The 15,729-nt window shown below is 39.8% G+C and overlaps 1 protein-coding gene and 1 long non-coding RNA gene across 2 annotated transcripts in view; one reads left to right on the forward strand and one right to left on the reverse strand.

Annotated features, from left to right (window-relative positions):
• LOC311605058 (uncharacterized protein) overlaps nucleotides 1-15,729 on the forward strand; it is a gene marked incomplete at its 5' end in the record, with an annotated part of 775,689 nt that overhangs the window by 70,553 nt on the left and 689,407 nt on the right. The gene's annotated exons all lie outside the window — the stretch shown is intronic.
• On the reverse strand, nucleotides 781-6,187 carry LOC311605662. Its single transcript, XR_014782052.1, has 3 exons — nucleotides 6,121-6,187; nucleotides 5,288-5,392; nucleotides 781-861 (listed from the first exon to the last, which is right to left on the reverse strand). It is a non-coding gene; the product is annotated as an uncharacterized lncRNA (long non-coding RNA).

The following is a 15,729-nucleotide window of genomic DNA, read 5'->3' on the forward strand; positions in this document are numbered from 1 at the left end:
GGTGTGTGTTCGTTATTCAGTCCTTCATTCTTCATTGTGAAACACTCAAGGCACAGTTGTTTTTATCTTGACAACAAATCTTTAGGAGCCTCTAGTCACAGTAGAGGGCGAGTGTCCATACACGTCACATTCTGCACACTATTCTAAGGGCCTGGGGCCCTTGAAACCTATTCATGGGCATTGCCGAAAGTGCCATGTGTCCCCGGATCCTGTCACTTGTTGGGAATATCTTAAGAGAAATGGGAGGTAGAGACCTCAACTGAGTAAGGATAGTAAAGCAGCGTTTGTATCCATACCACCATCCGGCTGTCTCTGAGCAGGCATTCTCTCAAATGTTGGGGGCACTGAGATAGAGACCACATGCTCCTACCACCATGTGCAGCCAGTTGTGGGGATTTGACCCCGAAGGTAGGAAAATGGAACATTTCACAAATTTCTTTCTGTGCACAGAAGTTCCCAGATACAAGCCACCTGACATACCGCACGTTTCTTCATCCATGAGGCAGGGCAACTTCCTCATCATACACACAGAGGATTAAACATGCCACAACATAAATGGAAGAGGTTAGTTCTATTTATTGCAAATTATCATTACCGCTGGCCACATGAGAAGAGGCACAAGTATTTTTGAAGTATTGATTAAACTAAACCACAACTTGGGACTGAACTAAAGCCAGCGAAGAACTCCCCCCCTCCCTCTTCATGGTGATCATACGGGGCAATTGTTCTTTGGTTTAAAAAGGAACGATGTTGGATCTTCGTCTAGTCTAGTGGAAGTTTCCCCGGCTCACTTCTTGTAAATTATCCAACCTTGATTGCAGCTGCTGAGGAGGATTTGTCTCTGGGTCTTCTAATAGAGTGCTAGGGTTTAATTACATGTTGTTTTATGGTGTCTGGCATGCAATTCCCATCCCTGACATAGCTATCGAGATCTTTACAAATCTTCTGTCTCTCTTCTCATTTGCTGCAAAGCATTCATTCTGTTGGTTCTTGTAGACCCTACTGATAAATTGAACGTGTCCCTGATGGTGCTATTTAAAAAACAAACAAACAAACAAACAAACCACACACCCCAAATCAAATGTCATTGACTATAAGACACTTCTAATGCAGTTAATGACATGAAAAAGGAGAGAACATTTAAGCATTGTGTCAGGGGTTTTAGCCTTTGCATTAGAGATGAAACCCTGTTTGAACTGTGTGATAGGTAGCAGGGGTTGACTTCATTAACGAGCAAGAGATAAAAGCCCCCAGCAAGCGTGGCAACATGTTTTGTTAGACATTTCCATCTAACACATAGTTTTTTTTTTTTTTTTTTAAACAAACGTGTGTTCTTTAGGTTGGCGTTGTAGTCTAGTTACCAATTCTGGACGAGTGTGCCTCAGGAAGCCCCAGAAATGTGTGCAGGCACAATAAAACAATAAAACGCACACCTTGCTAAACAGGTTGATGGTTCTGTTGCTGAGAGGTTGCACAGCATCAGCAGTTATTCTGTTTCACTGTGACATTTGCATTTAATAAAGCCATGTTTCCTGTCATTTCTATATAAACACTATGGGCGCCTAGTGGGCCACACTTGAGAATGTGAAGCAAAGAGAGGGATTCATTGAGGAGACACAGGAAAGAACAATCATTATTTGTGTGTGTGTGTGTGTGTGTGTGTGTGTGTGTGTGTGTGTTAAAACAATTCAGATCTTGCCTCACAGAGAGAATAACCATAGTTCTTGGTTTGTGGCACACTGTCATCCACAATATCTCCTACCTATTCAATGACCATTTTGTTTTCTTTCTTTTGTTTTCATCTTTTCCTTTTTGGCTATGACAGGTGTTACCAGGGCAGTTCTTAAACACATCTCCTTGATACATAGTTGAGAAAGTAAAACGGTGCCCTACCGATAACCAGGACATAAACCATATGCAGAAGGGGGGGCAAATAGAGCCACATAGTGACTCCACTGATGAATGAGGAAAGCCCTTCTCGTCTGACTCAACTGACTTTCCCAGAATGAGTGCTGCTTGTGGGCCAGGCATTGCCTGCCTCAATATCCTAGGACCCAGAAAAATTCCTGAAAATTCCCATCCCCAAGGTGCTTCTGAGAGCCCTCGGCAGTGACTTCATTTTTGCTATTGTAGTGGTTTGTTCCAAGTATGTTTCTGGTGGCTTGTCATCTGTGGACTTTGACACACAAGGCTTCCTTCCCCCACCCCACCCCGCCGCTCGCTGCTGGATGTTAGAATACACCAAGGATGATAGCGTATGTGAGTAGCTACTCTCACAATCTTTAAAAATCTTGTCAGTTCTCATCCAAGTGTGTCCAGTCACATTCTATTTTCATCTACCACAGAAAAACTGGCCTACTTGACCCATTTTTTTGTGCAGACAAATTAAATGCATAAGACAGCCTGTGTATATATAGATGTATCCCTTATAGCATATGGATAGTTTGTTTCTTTTCTTTAAAGGATGTATGTTTATTCTAACTGTTGTCATATGGTGTTCCGACAGTTGAATGTGATTAGCATAATTTATTTTACATTTCTCCCTGTGAAATGTAGCTGAAGAATCACAGCCTTGTGAATGTCTTACAGTTGTCCTTCCATTTTGAGTGTCCCTAAAGCTATAGTGACAACTGTCTAAAAGTTCCCAAGGGTAGTAGTACAGGTAGAAAGAGCTGCAAATATGTATATTAGTCAGTCATCAGTGTAAACAGGAAATGCAGATTTGCAACATGTCCTTGAAGATGAAACATTGGCACGGCATTGGTGATTACAAAATATCAATAGATTATATTTGCTAAATGAGACATAATATAGATTACATTGTGTGAGGAATTTGATAAAAAGAAAGAGTGAAAAGGAAAGGCAATCATATAGACTCTACTTTTCTTAAATAGCTGTTGGAGAAGGATGTGTGCTGTCTTCGGATCTGCTGCCTTCAGTACTCCTTGAGGACATGAAGTAGACATGACTCCTGACTCAGAGCTTAGAACCTCATCAGAGCGATGGCATTTAAGGACAGTCTTGACAAATGCTAGGAAGCAGCTGGAGGAGTGGATAGTGGCCTCCTCCAGTTGGGCATTCCTCCAAGGTCAGGTATTTGTGTGAGAAATGAGTCTTTAAGTAGACTTCAGGAATGGTGGTAGATATGTGCATCACTAAGACTATTCAGTTTTTAAAGATTATATGCTAGGAAAGCTCACAGGACTCAGCCTTCAGTGATATGATTGGCCATGATTTATTGCAGCTGAAAGATACAAAGCAAAATCAGCAGTGGGAAAAGGTGCTTGTGGTGAAGTTCAGGGGACGCCAGGTGCAAGGATGCAAGAGTTGTCTCCCAGCAGACCTGGGAGGACTTGTCTAATTCCTTGAGTGTTGAAAGCGGAGGCTCATTAGAGGCTCTGTGCAGAGGTTTTTGTGGTAGGCTGGTCACAAAGTTACCCTATGCCTAATAGAATCACAAATGCGGGCTCACAGACAGAAAGGAGCCTCTTAGCATGGACTGTGCTAGCCAAACAATTAGATTAGGCTCAGAGAGCAAGCCTTACTAGTTCTAGGAACAGCAGGAGCCCTCCTCTAATTCAGGGATCCCAGATGCTAGCCCTGAGTCAAAAACAGGCTTCTAAAGACAGTAAGCTGGGGATTCTGTGCCATCTTCTCCAGGGCACACTGGCTGATGAAGCAGCCTTGCCTTGGGACATTTCAGTCAAGGAAAACAGGAGTGGTGTGGGAGTGGGATGATCTTGCCTGTCATTAGGCTTGAGGGCATGGACAGTGGAGGCCCAGGCTTTCATTCTGTGTGAGAGATTTCTTACTACACGGAGGAGGTTGAGTGTGGTGGTGAATGGCTGAAAACCTGGTGCTTGGGAACATTGCAGAAAGTGCTAGGCTAGCCTGAGCTAAATGGTGAGGAGAGGTGGACAAAGAAGAAAGGAGGAGAAGGATGAGGGAGAGGGCAGAGAGATTGGGGAGGAGGAGGAGGAGGAGGAAGAGAAGGAGGAATGTTGACGGCATGGGGAGGGCTAGATTTTGCCTAGCTCTGATGTTTTAAGTTCGGTTTAATTAAATAAATTAATCTAGTACCTACTTTAGTTTAATTCAGTGAATTAAAGAAGGCTTTTATTGACTACCTCAAAATTACCAGGGCTCTACCCAAAGTCCTACAGGAAGTGCAAATATAACAGCACAGGAGACCTTTTTGCCTCTGGGCGGGGTCATCTGTGACATGGTGGTCTCCTAAGTGTCCCCTCACTTGAACGTTGCAAAGAATTGCTAGGAAGTGAAAGAAACCAGCTGTTGCGAGGTTTGTCATCAGCTATAAATGTTGCACTAAGTGCAGATTGCCACCACCGGGAGGCACGTGATTCCCTCATTGGCTTAGAAGAATATTCAATGAGGCAGAGCTTCCTGAAGGGAGCGGAAATGATGACAGGGACAGTGCCTTGGAGTATTGCCTTTGGCAGTGGCTTGGCAGGAGAAGAAGGCCTGTGGGGCCCTCCCTTTGAGGAGCTCTGGATATGGAAGGCCAGATGATGAGCTTTTATTTAAAAGGGACTAGGTGAACTATTGAATTGGAGCTCAGAGGTAGCTTCATTTGAAAACGCTTTCAAAAGCTGTTTTGACAAGAACAGGGAGGAGGAAGTGGTATCATTAAATACGCCGGCAACTTTTGTAACCAGCTTTTTGGTTTTCACCTCTAGGGAGAGTCAATAAACTTTGATTCCCAGCATTAATGTAATTATTTTGATTTTTTTTCCTGGCTCATTCGAGAGAAGGCTGCAAAGCTGCAATATCAGATGGCCTCAAGCAATTCAGAAATCCTGTGTCCCCAAGGACACCCGCTGCCTTTCAGAAGTAGCAGGCAAGGGGGTGGAATAAATCATTTCCTCTGATCTTGTTAGTGTGGTGAATAGTGTGGGGATGTGAATGCATTGCATTGCTGATGGTGGAATGCTGCTGTAGGCAGGGTGAGCAAAACACCAAACTACCCCTGCACGTCAAAGTATTTTAAAATATATTTTTGAATTATATATAAATATATTTAAAATGTTTGTGCATGGGGTGTGCATGTGCATGTGCAGGTGTGTGTGCATTTGGGTGAGTGTGTTCTATTTCCCTTTGACTGTGAATGTTCTTTGTTTTTTTGTTTTACCATGTGAGTTCAACTGTCATCCAAGGATGTGCTCATACACTGTTCCTGGCAACTATAATGTGCTTGTTTTCATTTAATAATTATTACACACACACACACACACATGTAGTATGTATGTGTGTATAAGTCAATGGGCACCTTACTGGAGTTGGCTTTTCCTTCTACCATCTGGGCACTGGGCATGGAACACAGCTTGTCAGGCTTGGCAGAAAGAACCTTTACCCATTTGGCCATCTTGCTACCCTGTAAGATGAACCTTAATGTCAGTTACTGCTCTAGTAAGATGCTTAACTCATTTAGTGAGACAGTTGGTTCTGGCAAATTTCCTTGGTCCCAGTTGGAAATGGCCTCGATGAGTATCCAGGCAATGCCTGGCTGGCAGGATTTGCTATATAGAAAGAAGCCTGGTGCTAATTTTTCCTTTTTGAAACTACTCTGCATTAATTTCTAAGATACTAGCTGGTTTGGAGGGAGGTGTTTAAGGCTACAAATAGTCATGAGTATAAAGAAAAGAAATGCAATTTTTTGAGGATGGAAGCTAAACTTTGATCAGGACACTTGTTCATAATTCAAAGGTGTTTTCCTACTTGTTCCCTAAAGCAAGACAATTAAAAGGCAATATGCATTTTCACTTTTTGTTATTGTTAAGTTTCACAACTTTCTCACAATAGTTTAAGACCAAATTTTTCTTAATACTATATTTGCAGCTGAAGTCTAAGTCATAGACATTGAGTATAAATTATGGTGTGTGTGTGTGTGTATGCATGTGCATGTCTACATGGAGGTCAGCAGTTAGGTCAGGTGTCTGTTGCAATTATCTCATCTGTATGGCCCAGGAAGCCAATAACTGATACAATGAGACCATACTGTATTTTAAAGCTGCAAGCACTACACTGGGTAGAATCTAAACAACTACTTATCTACTAGTAAACTAAAATAAACAACTCTAATCCTATAGCCTCATAACCTACATATATCTCAATCACTTGCCAATCTGATCCTCCTCCAGTGGCCTCTCTCCCCACTCTCAACTTTCTCCATCAACCCACTCATCCAACCGCCCATGGAAGCCACGCCTTCCACTTCCTGTCCTTCTGCCCAGCTGATTGGCTAAACAGCACTTTATTGACAACTGCTGCATCCACTCAAGGCATTCTTCAACAGGTATCTGCTGCTACTGCTGTCCACCTTAGTTCTTTGAGGCAGGTCCTCACTTAATCTGGAGCTAGGTGGTTCAGCCAGACTGATTAATCTTGCCTGAATTTTGGGTGCTGGGGCCTGAACAGCACAGCAAGTACTATACCCACTGCGCCATCTCCCAGCCCTTGTAAGTTTTATCATTTTCTTTCTTTCTTTCTTTACATATACATTTAAATTATTACACATAAATAAAATAAACTACCTACAGGAAGAAGAACCAAAAAAACAATCAGGAATTATATAAATGTTACATTCATAGTGTTTTGGCTATTTGTATTTGGCAACCTTAAAGAAAACATTTTTCATATCTTGATACATCTAAAATTCTGAATGTAAATAAATATCTACTATATCTCATCTTTATCAACTTAAAATATCTATCTAGACCTAAAAACATCTTAACCCCTAAACAACTAAGCTTAATTGTAAAACTAAACTGTCTGGTCTTCAACCTCATCAGAGACTTGAAAAGGAATAAAATTAATTACCTGAGTAGATAGGAAGTGCAGGTTAGTAGCTTCCAAAATGAGAAAATGACAGAGACAGTTTGCTACCTGATCAGTCACCCAAAACTTTCTACAATATTGGAACATTATCTTAAGCCTTCTGGCCCAATATATCTGACAGACATATTTGTGAGGCAGGAACTTTGAGGACTTGCATACTTTGTCTTAGCAGAGTTTGGCTGTTGACTCTGCCTGCATCCAGGCTTGCCCATTTTAAGGCAGAATTCTGTCTGTGGTAGAAATGAGGACATTTTGCCCAGTGGCTTGTTTGCCACATTTGAAGCCATCTCCATAAGGAGGTTCTTTGATGCTCATCATCTTCATTAAGGTAGACTGGGCGTTGCCGGGAGTTATCCTGTCTTATTGTCAAAGAATTTTTAAAATAATAAAACCATCTTTAAATGCCATATTCTTTAGGTCTCAGAGGTTTTTGAAGACCTTATCTAACTATTTAAGTTTTATCAGTTTCATAACAACAGCAGCACTGGGCCATTGCTTACAAAGTGTGCAAACATTGTTTCCTGGAAACAACTTCAACTTGCTGTCTTTAGAATTTCTTATTCAATATAGCCCTTCCTGAGGAGATATTTTAAATTTTGTTTTCTTCAGAGTCATCTGAAGAAATATCTATATCTATATTATTATATATCTATATCTAAAATTATATATCTATCTCTATAAAAATCACCCATCAGATTTATCAAAGTCAAAAAGCAAATATAACTCAAATCACTGAGTGCTTAGAAATTTAGGGACAAGGAAACACATAATTACAACCTTCTCAAGCCAAATGTGTTTTTTTAGTCATTTGAATAACTTGAATATATTATATTTTTCTTATTGTAAAAAGCATAGGTTTATTTTATTTTTTTTACTTTATTTTATTTTCCAGCCTTTTTTACTGGTTTCTCAAATAATCTCTTGCAATTCATATGCTCACCTAGGATTTCTTTGTGTGGTTGGAAAAGTTACCCTTAAGACAATTGTCTTTCAGTTCACAGCATCTTAGGTTTTAGGTGACAGGTTATTTTTCACATTCTTCTCCTTAGCAGGTCAGCTGTTGTCACCAATGTCAGGGCCACACTGTCTGTTCCTGTGATCACCGGATTAGCTGGTTAACTGGTCAACTTGAAGCCTCCTTATTTCTAGCCTATTTTCCACAGTGCTGTCATCTTACTTTATAAAGTATAATGGACATCTTGTCATTCCTTTATGTATGCCTTCTGTCCTTTAACATGCAGCTCCAGTGCATGGCAGTAGCTTTCAGGACTTTGTCTCTATCTATCTCCTCTCAAACTCATCTCTTTTACCACACAAATATAATGTACTTTGAAAACATCCGTCCCCCATGCCTCTTTTTCACCTGCTAGCTTTTAAAAAATTATTACTTAATTAATTTCTTCACTTTACATCCCAATCATAGCCACCTCCTTCCTCTCTTCCTAGTCTCACCCTCCCTTCCTTTTGCCCCATCACCCCTCCTATGCCTCAGAAAAGGGGGATCCTCTACCCACCCACCTCAGCACATCAAGTTTCATCAGGAATGTGTGCGTCCTCTTCCATGGTGGCCTAGCAAGGCAGTTGCACCAGGGGGAAGTGATGAAAAAGAATGCAACATAGTCCACGTCAGAGACATGCCATGCTGCCTCACTAGGGGTCCATATGAAGACCAAGCTGCCCATTGGGTGCATATGTTTAGGGAGCCTAGGTACAATCCGTACATGGTCCTTGGTTGTTACTTAATCTTCACAAGCCCCTCTGGGCCTAGGTAAGTTGGTTCTGCTCCTCTTCATGTGGAGCTCCTGTGCCCTCTGGGTCCTTCTATCCTCCCTGCACTCTTCTACAAGGCTCTGTACTCTGTCCAGTGTTTGCCTGTGAGTCTCAGCATCTGTTTTGATCTGCTGCTGGTGGAACTGTCTCAGAGGACAGTTATGCCACGCTCCCATCTACAAGCTAACAGAGTGTTGTTAATAGAATCAGAGGTTGGTTCCCTCCCATGGAATCCTGTCTGATTAGAGGGTTGCCTCTTCAGTCTCCATATCCTCTGCTACTAGGGGTCTCAGCTAGAGTCACCCCCATATCATCCCAGGAGCCTACCCTGTTGTAGGTCTCCAGATTATATCAGAGATACCCCCTCACACTGCTTCTATTCTCTCTGCAAGCCCTCTGTACCCAGCCCCCACATCTGTTTCCACTCTCATTTCCCTCAGCACTCAGACACTTCCCCTGACTATTCTGTTTCCCCTTCTCAGTGAGAATCAAGCGCCCTCCTTTGGTCCCTCCTTCTTACTTAGCTTCTTTGGTTGGGTCTGTGAATTGTAGTATGTTTATCCTGTACTATGTGGCTAAAATCCACTTATAAGTGAGCACATACCATGTGTGTCTTTCTGAGTCTGGGTTACCTCACTCAAGATGATCTTTTCTAGTTCAGTCTATTTGCCTGCAAATTCCATGATTTCCTTGTTTTCAATGGCTGACTAGTAGTATTCCACTGTATAAATGTACCACAATTCCTTTATCCATTCTTTGGTTTAGAGACATCTATGTTGTTTCCAGTTTCTATTACAAATAAGCTGCTATGACCATAGTAGAGCAAATGTCCTTGTTGTATGGTGGAGCATATTTTGGGTGTATGCCCAGTAGTGGTATAGTTTGGCTAAGGGTTTGTCTATCTTGTTGATTTTCTCAAAGAACCAGCTCTTGGTTTCACTGATTCTTTGTATTGTCCTCTTTGACTCTATTTTATTGATTTTAGCCTTGTGTTTGATCATTTCCTGCCATCTATTCCTTTTGGGTGTGTTTCCTTCTTTTTGTTCTAGAGCTTTCAGATGTGCTTTTAAATTGCTAGTATGAGATCTCTCCAATTTCTGTATGAAGGCGCTTAGTGCTATGAACTTTCCTCTTAGCACTGCTCTCATTGTGTCCCATAAATTTGGTTATGTTGTGCTTTCATTTTCATTGAATTGTAGAATGTCTTTACTTCCTTTCTTTCCTTGCTGAGCCAGTGGTCATTGAGTAGATGGTTGTTCAGCGTCTATGAGTTTGTACACATTATGCTGTTCCTGTTGTTGTTGAAGTACAGCTTTAATCCATGGTGATCTGATAGGATACAAGGTGACATTTAAATTTTCTTGTATCTGTTGAGAAGTGCTTTGTGACCGAGGATGTGGTCAACTTTAGACAAGGTTCTGTGAAGTGCTGAGAAGAAGGTATATATTTTTGTGTATAGACAGAATGTTCTGTAGTTATCTGTTAGGTCCAATTGACTCTTAGCATCAGTAAGTTTCATCATTTCTCTGTTTAGTTTCTGTCTCCATGACTTGTCCATTAGTGGCAGTGGGGTGTTGAAGTCTCCCACTATTAATGTGTGGGGACCCATGTGTGATTGAAGCTTGAGTAATGTTTCTTTTATCAATATGGGTGCCCTTATATATGGGGCATAGATGTTCAGAATTGAGATGTCATCTTGGTGGATTTTTCCTTTCCTTTGATGAATATGAAGTGCCTTTCCCCATCTCTTTTGAATAATTTTGGTTGAAAGTCTATTTTATTAGATATTAGAATGACTACTCCAGCTTGCTTCTTGTGTTCTTTTGTTTGGAAAACTTTTTTCCAGCCCTTTGCTCTGAGATAATGTCTATCTTTGTTGCTGAGATGCATTTCTTGTATGCTGCAGAATTATGGATTCTGTTTTTCAACCATTCTGTTGCCCTGTGTCTTTTTATTGGTGAATTGAGACCATTGATTTTGAGAGATATTAATGACCAAAGATTGTTAATTTCATTTATTTTGATGTTGGTGATGTTTGTTAGTGTATGTGCTTCCCTTATTTTACTTTTTGCTGGTATGGAGTTATTTATTTTCTGTGTTTCCCTCATTGAGATGGAGTTTTCCTTCTAGTATTTTCTGTAGGACTGGATTTGTGGATAGATATTGTTTAAATTTGGTTTTGTCTTGGAATATCTTGTTTTCTCCATGTATGGTGATTTAGAGTTTTACTGGGCATAGTAGTCAGGGGTGACATCTGTGGTCTCTTAGGGTTGGCAAGACATCTGCCCAGGCCTTTCTGGTTTTTAGAGTTTCTGATGAGAAGTCAGGTATAATTCTGATATGTCTGCCATTATATGTCACTTGGCCATTTTCCATTGCAGCTTTTAATATTCTTTCTCTGTTCTGTGGACTTAGTGTTTTGATTGTTATATGGCAGGAGGATTTTCTTTAATGGTCCAGTCAAATTGGTGTTGTGTATGTTTCTCATATATTTATAGGGAATCTCTTTCTTTAGGTTGAAGAAATTTTTTTATATGATTTTGTTAAAAATATTTTCTGGTCATTGGAGCTGAGTCTCTTCTTCTTCTATTCCTTTTGTTTATAAGTTAGGTCCTTTCATAATATTCCAGATTTCCTGGATGTTTTGTGTCAGGAATTTTTTTAGCTTTGACATTTTTTGACTGATATATCAAATGTTTCTATCGTATCTTCTACACCTGAGATTCTTGCTTTGTCTCTTGGATTCTGTTGGAGATGCTTGGGTCTGTTATTCCTGTTCTCTTCCCTAGGTTTTCCATCTCCAGGATTCCTTCAGATTGTGCTTTCTTCATTGCTTCTACTTCCATTTTCAGATCTTGTACAGTTTTATTCATTTCTTTAATATGTTTGTATTTTCCTCTATTTCTTTAAGGGATTTATCCATTTTCCCTTTAAAAGCTTCTATCTGTTTGATTGTATTTTCTTGTATTTCTTTAAGTGCTTTATTTATTTCTTCAACAAGAGCCCAGACTCTTGTTGTTTGTGTTCTTATGCTGGCTGTTAGACATCTGGTTGTCTCTGGTATTGGCTAGTGGTCCCTGTAGGACACCAGTTTCTGGGAATGCACAGAGGTGTGAGGTCCAGTAGATGGAAGGCAGAGGGAATCAGTATAGCTCACTGCTGCTCCATTTGCTGGGTGGCCTGGTGCAAGCAGGGGGCTGGCACAATGAGATTTCATTTGCCTTCAAGGATGGGGCACTGGAATGGGAAAGGGTACGCAGGAGGCAGGGTAGGGCTCTCCATTGCTAGGTTTTCTTGGGGGGCGGGGCGGGAATAGGGCAGACAGTGAATTGTGGTCCATAGGGTCTCACCTGTCTTCCCCAGATGGTTGCTGAGGGCCACCAGAGATCAGACACTGGACTGGGAATGGGGTGTGCAGGGGATGGGGTGGCTGCACCTGCTATCTTACCCTTCTTCCTGCCAGTTAGTCTCATTTGTTGTCACACACACATGTATGTATATATATGACACAAAAATAGAAGATATATATGTATGTATATATATATGTACATTTACATACATACATGTTTATATAAAATCTGGGCACCACAAATGAGGGGAAACATGCAGTATTTGTCTTTCTGATAGTCAATTTACACCACACCTTCACCTCAGTTGCATCTATTTTTTCTAACAAGCTACACCATTTCCTTCTTCTTTATGCCTTCCGTTGCACATATGTATACACCACATAGTTGAAAATCAATGCACACTAGCCATGTGCTTTTACCACATGTTTGTTAGGTAGTTCTCTAGGTGCATCTCTCTGTTCTCTGTTCCCTTCACAATTCCTCCTAAAATGGGGTTCCTCTGGCTTACAGTTTGGTCTTTTCTTCCTGTCTCTTCACCCACTCCCTTCACTTAGCAGTCTCGACTGTTCTTTAAGTTTGAGTGGGGACATTCCCTGCTTCAAATTATATCAAGTGTTCTATCCTACCGAAATGTATTTGATGTCCCATTTATTATCATAAAATGGACTTTGTAGGTGTTACCCACTAAGCACATACCTTTAAAAATTGTATAGTTGAATTATAATTTAAAAAGTGAAGGAAAGTGATCTGTCAAGAACTTAAGTATTCGAATGTGAATCCTCAAGTCAACTCTGCTTGAAGATGCCGTGAGATAGTCAGATGCTTATAGCTACTTGTTGTGAAGAAAACTGGATTTAAGACAAGAACATAACGCTATTTTATGTAAGGGATGTAGGAAATGAAAGGTGAGGGACACTAACTAAAAGTGATAAACAGTAACATATGCAATGAGAAAAAGATGGCAACATCTTAGAAGTAGGGCTCATATGGTAAAAAGAATAATACCATTTGAGGTAGACAATGTTACCAAGTATTCAATTTCTGGAAGCTAGTTGAACTTATTTATAAAGGGAACAACAAAACAATTCCCTGTGTTATGATACGGGGCTGAGTGGTACTGGGAAAACACAAGGAGAACATATTTAATCTTGAAGTCCTCCCTCAGGTTGAGGCACACATTTCTTCTCCAGCTCTTCAAAAGCCCTCAGTAGCTCCACAGGGAATAGGGGATGGATTAGATGAAGAAAGAGTAATATAAATGGCCATAAAGAAGTTGTATGGAAGGGGCTTCTAGGGACAGTTTCACCATAAGATTGATAAACAAGAAACAAGTCCTGAAAATTAAGTAATTTTAATCAGTGATTTTCACTGTATAGATTTCTCATCATTGCATTGTAGACATGTTTCAAAGTGTATATACATGTACATATATAGTTGATATGTGTATTATTAGCATCTTTATATGAGGCAATATATTATTGCTACATATACATGATATATAATTCATTCATATATAATATTAGTATACATATATGCCAATAAAAATACTCTCAATGTATGCAATTGTGTGATATCCCGAGTGTCATATGTCATGGCCAATTTGACAATGTAATGTGCTAAACTTATTCTGGCTTACCTATTTCATGTAACACTGAGGGATGAAGACCAACACATCTGAGTTCTATTTGAAGCCCGAGTACCAAAAGCCCTGTTGTTGTCAATGAAGTGATTTCCTGAAAGTGAACAGCTCCTAAGGTGTTGAAGAAAACAAAGTACATTATTCCTTCAGCTTACATGCTAGTTACATTTTTTGAGAAATTCAGTGAGAATTTAAAATGTGCAAACATTACTTGGGGCTGTTATGTTTAACATAATCATGTTCTTTTTTTCATGACTGTCTGGTGGGACATTTGAAAGTCACGGGAGGCAAAGGCCCATTTTTCACTTTGTGGCCTGTCCTGCGTATTATAGAGCACCCTGCATCCCAGATGCCCTTCAGAAAATATTAGTTTTATTCCCCATTATTGAGATAGCCACTAACCTTCCAAATAGTCATCTAGCCCCGCTATGGAGAGCCTCTCCATTAGCCTCCTCACCCTTAGCACTGCTGTACTTTGTCCTGTTTCTAATTCCTGAGAAATTGAAGGCCCCATGCCTTTAGGGGAAATCTGACTACACCACTGTTTTATCCCTTGTACATGGAAATGCCAGACATCTGGAGCACCTTAAAATATTCATTAAGTACACACAAGGCTAGGGGAAGGCTACACACAAGGTTAGGGTCTTTTGTTGCGACCCAGTAATCCACTGAAGTAGTCAGTGATGACACTTAGGTTCTCAGTTTTCCCAGGCTAGACCTTGGTTATGCATCTGCATCCTGTCCAGGTTAGCTTTTTAAAACATTTTTCAAATTTTTATTAGTGTACGTTCATTGAACAGAATGATGGGTTTTACAGTGACATTTTTGTTCAAGTATGTAATATATTCTTTGGCCACATTCACTCCCCATTAGCCTTTTGCTACTCCCTTCGTCCCACTCTTCTGAGTCTCATTTCTTTTCTCAAATAGTTGTTTTAATTTCATGTAGTATATTCATATATACACATACATATGCACATATGTGTGCAGGAGTGTACACATGTATATAGTACAACACTGAGTGTCTTTTGGACTATGGATTATTTCACTTGATATAGTGGTCTCTACCACTTGATATGATGGCCTCAAATTCTGCTAATTTTCTTGCAAATGACATAATTTGTTCTTCTTTGTGATGGAATAAAACCTACTATATCTATATACTACACGTATTTTTAAAATCTATTCATCTAGTGGTGGGACCTGCCTCATTAGCATAATAGGCAAGATAGTATGTAGCCATATCCTTGCTACTGTGAAAAGAAACGAGAATCTCCATGGCAGCTTCATTTGTAGTAGGCAGAAACTTGAGAAAAATCTAAATGTCCATCAAAGGACAGGATTATAGACACCTGCACTATAGTTGTATGATGAATCTTATTCGGCAATAAAAGGAATAATCGATGGGCATTTGACACAGTGTGGGGACATGTTAAAAACATTACATTGACGAAGAAACTACAAACAGAATTCTATACTTATATTTATATATACACTATATATTTATAAATATGTCCATTTGTATAAAATACAAGAGCTAGGAAATGTATTCAGTGGTGCCATAATCCAGAATTGAGCAGAAGATCCTCTGGTATATAGTTTTGAACCAGTCATGGGTCATCAGACTTGTACTTTGCATATTGTACTGTTTATAAATGACTCCTTCAAAAGAAGTAGTACAGAGGAAACTTCCTTTCCATTAAAGGCACCATGTATTTATTTAAACATTTAATAAAAATTGAATGAAAATAATAACATCTTATTACATAAATTGGTTAGTTTTTTTCATTTTTGCATGTGCATATATTTAAAATAGTTTTAATTCTAGTTTAATTTAATTTTTTGTTTTCCCTTTTGTGTCTTTAAAATATGCTTAGTGTTTATACTTCACTAACTTTTAAATCTGGAAAGAATTCTTACTATAGAAAAAGAATCTTCAGAGGAGTTTCTTTTGTTTGCATATGAAGTTATATTGATGACAGTCTGCACATTAAAAACTTATCAGGAGAGTGGTGTAGTGATCCATGCCTTCAAACCCAGAACTAGGGAAACAGGCAAGCAGATGTCTATGAGTTCGAGGCTAGCTTGGTTTACACCAGTTTTGTGCCATCGAAGG

The sequence above is a fragment of the Acomys minous genome (assembly GCF_964271855.1).
Source record: "Acomys minous genome assembly, chromosome: 9".
NCBI classification, from domain to species: domain Eukaryota; kingdom Metazoa; phylum Chordata; class Mammalia; order Rodentia; family Muridae; genus Acomys; species Acomys minous.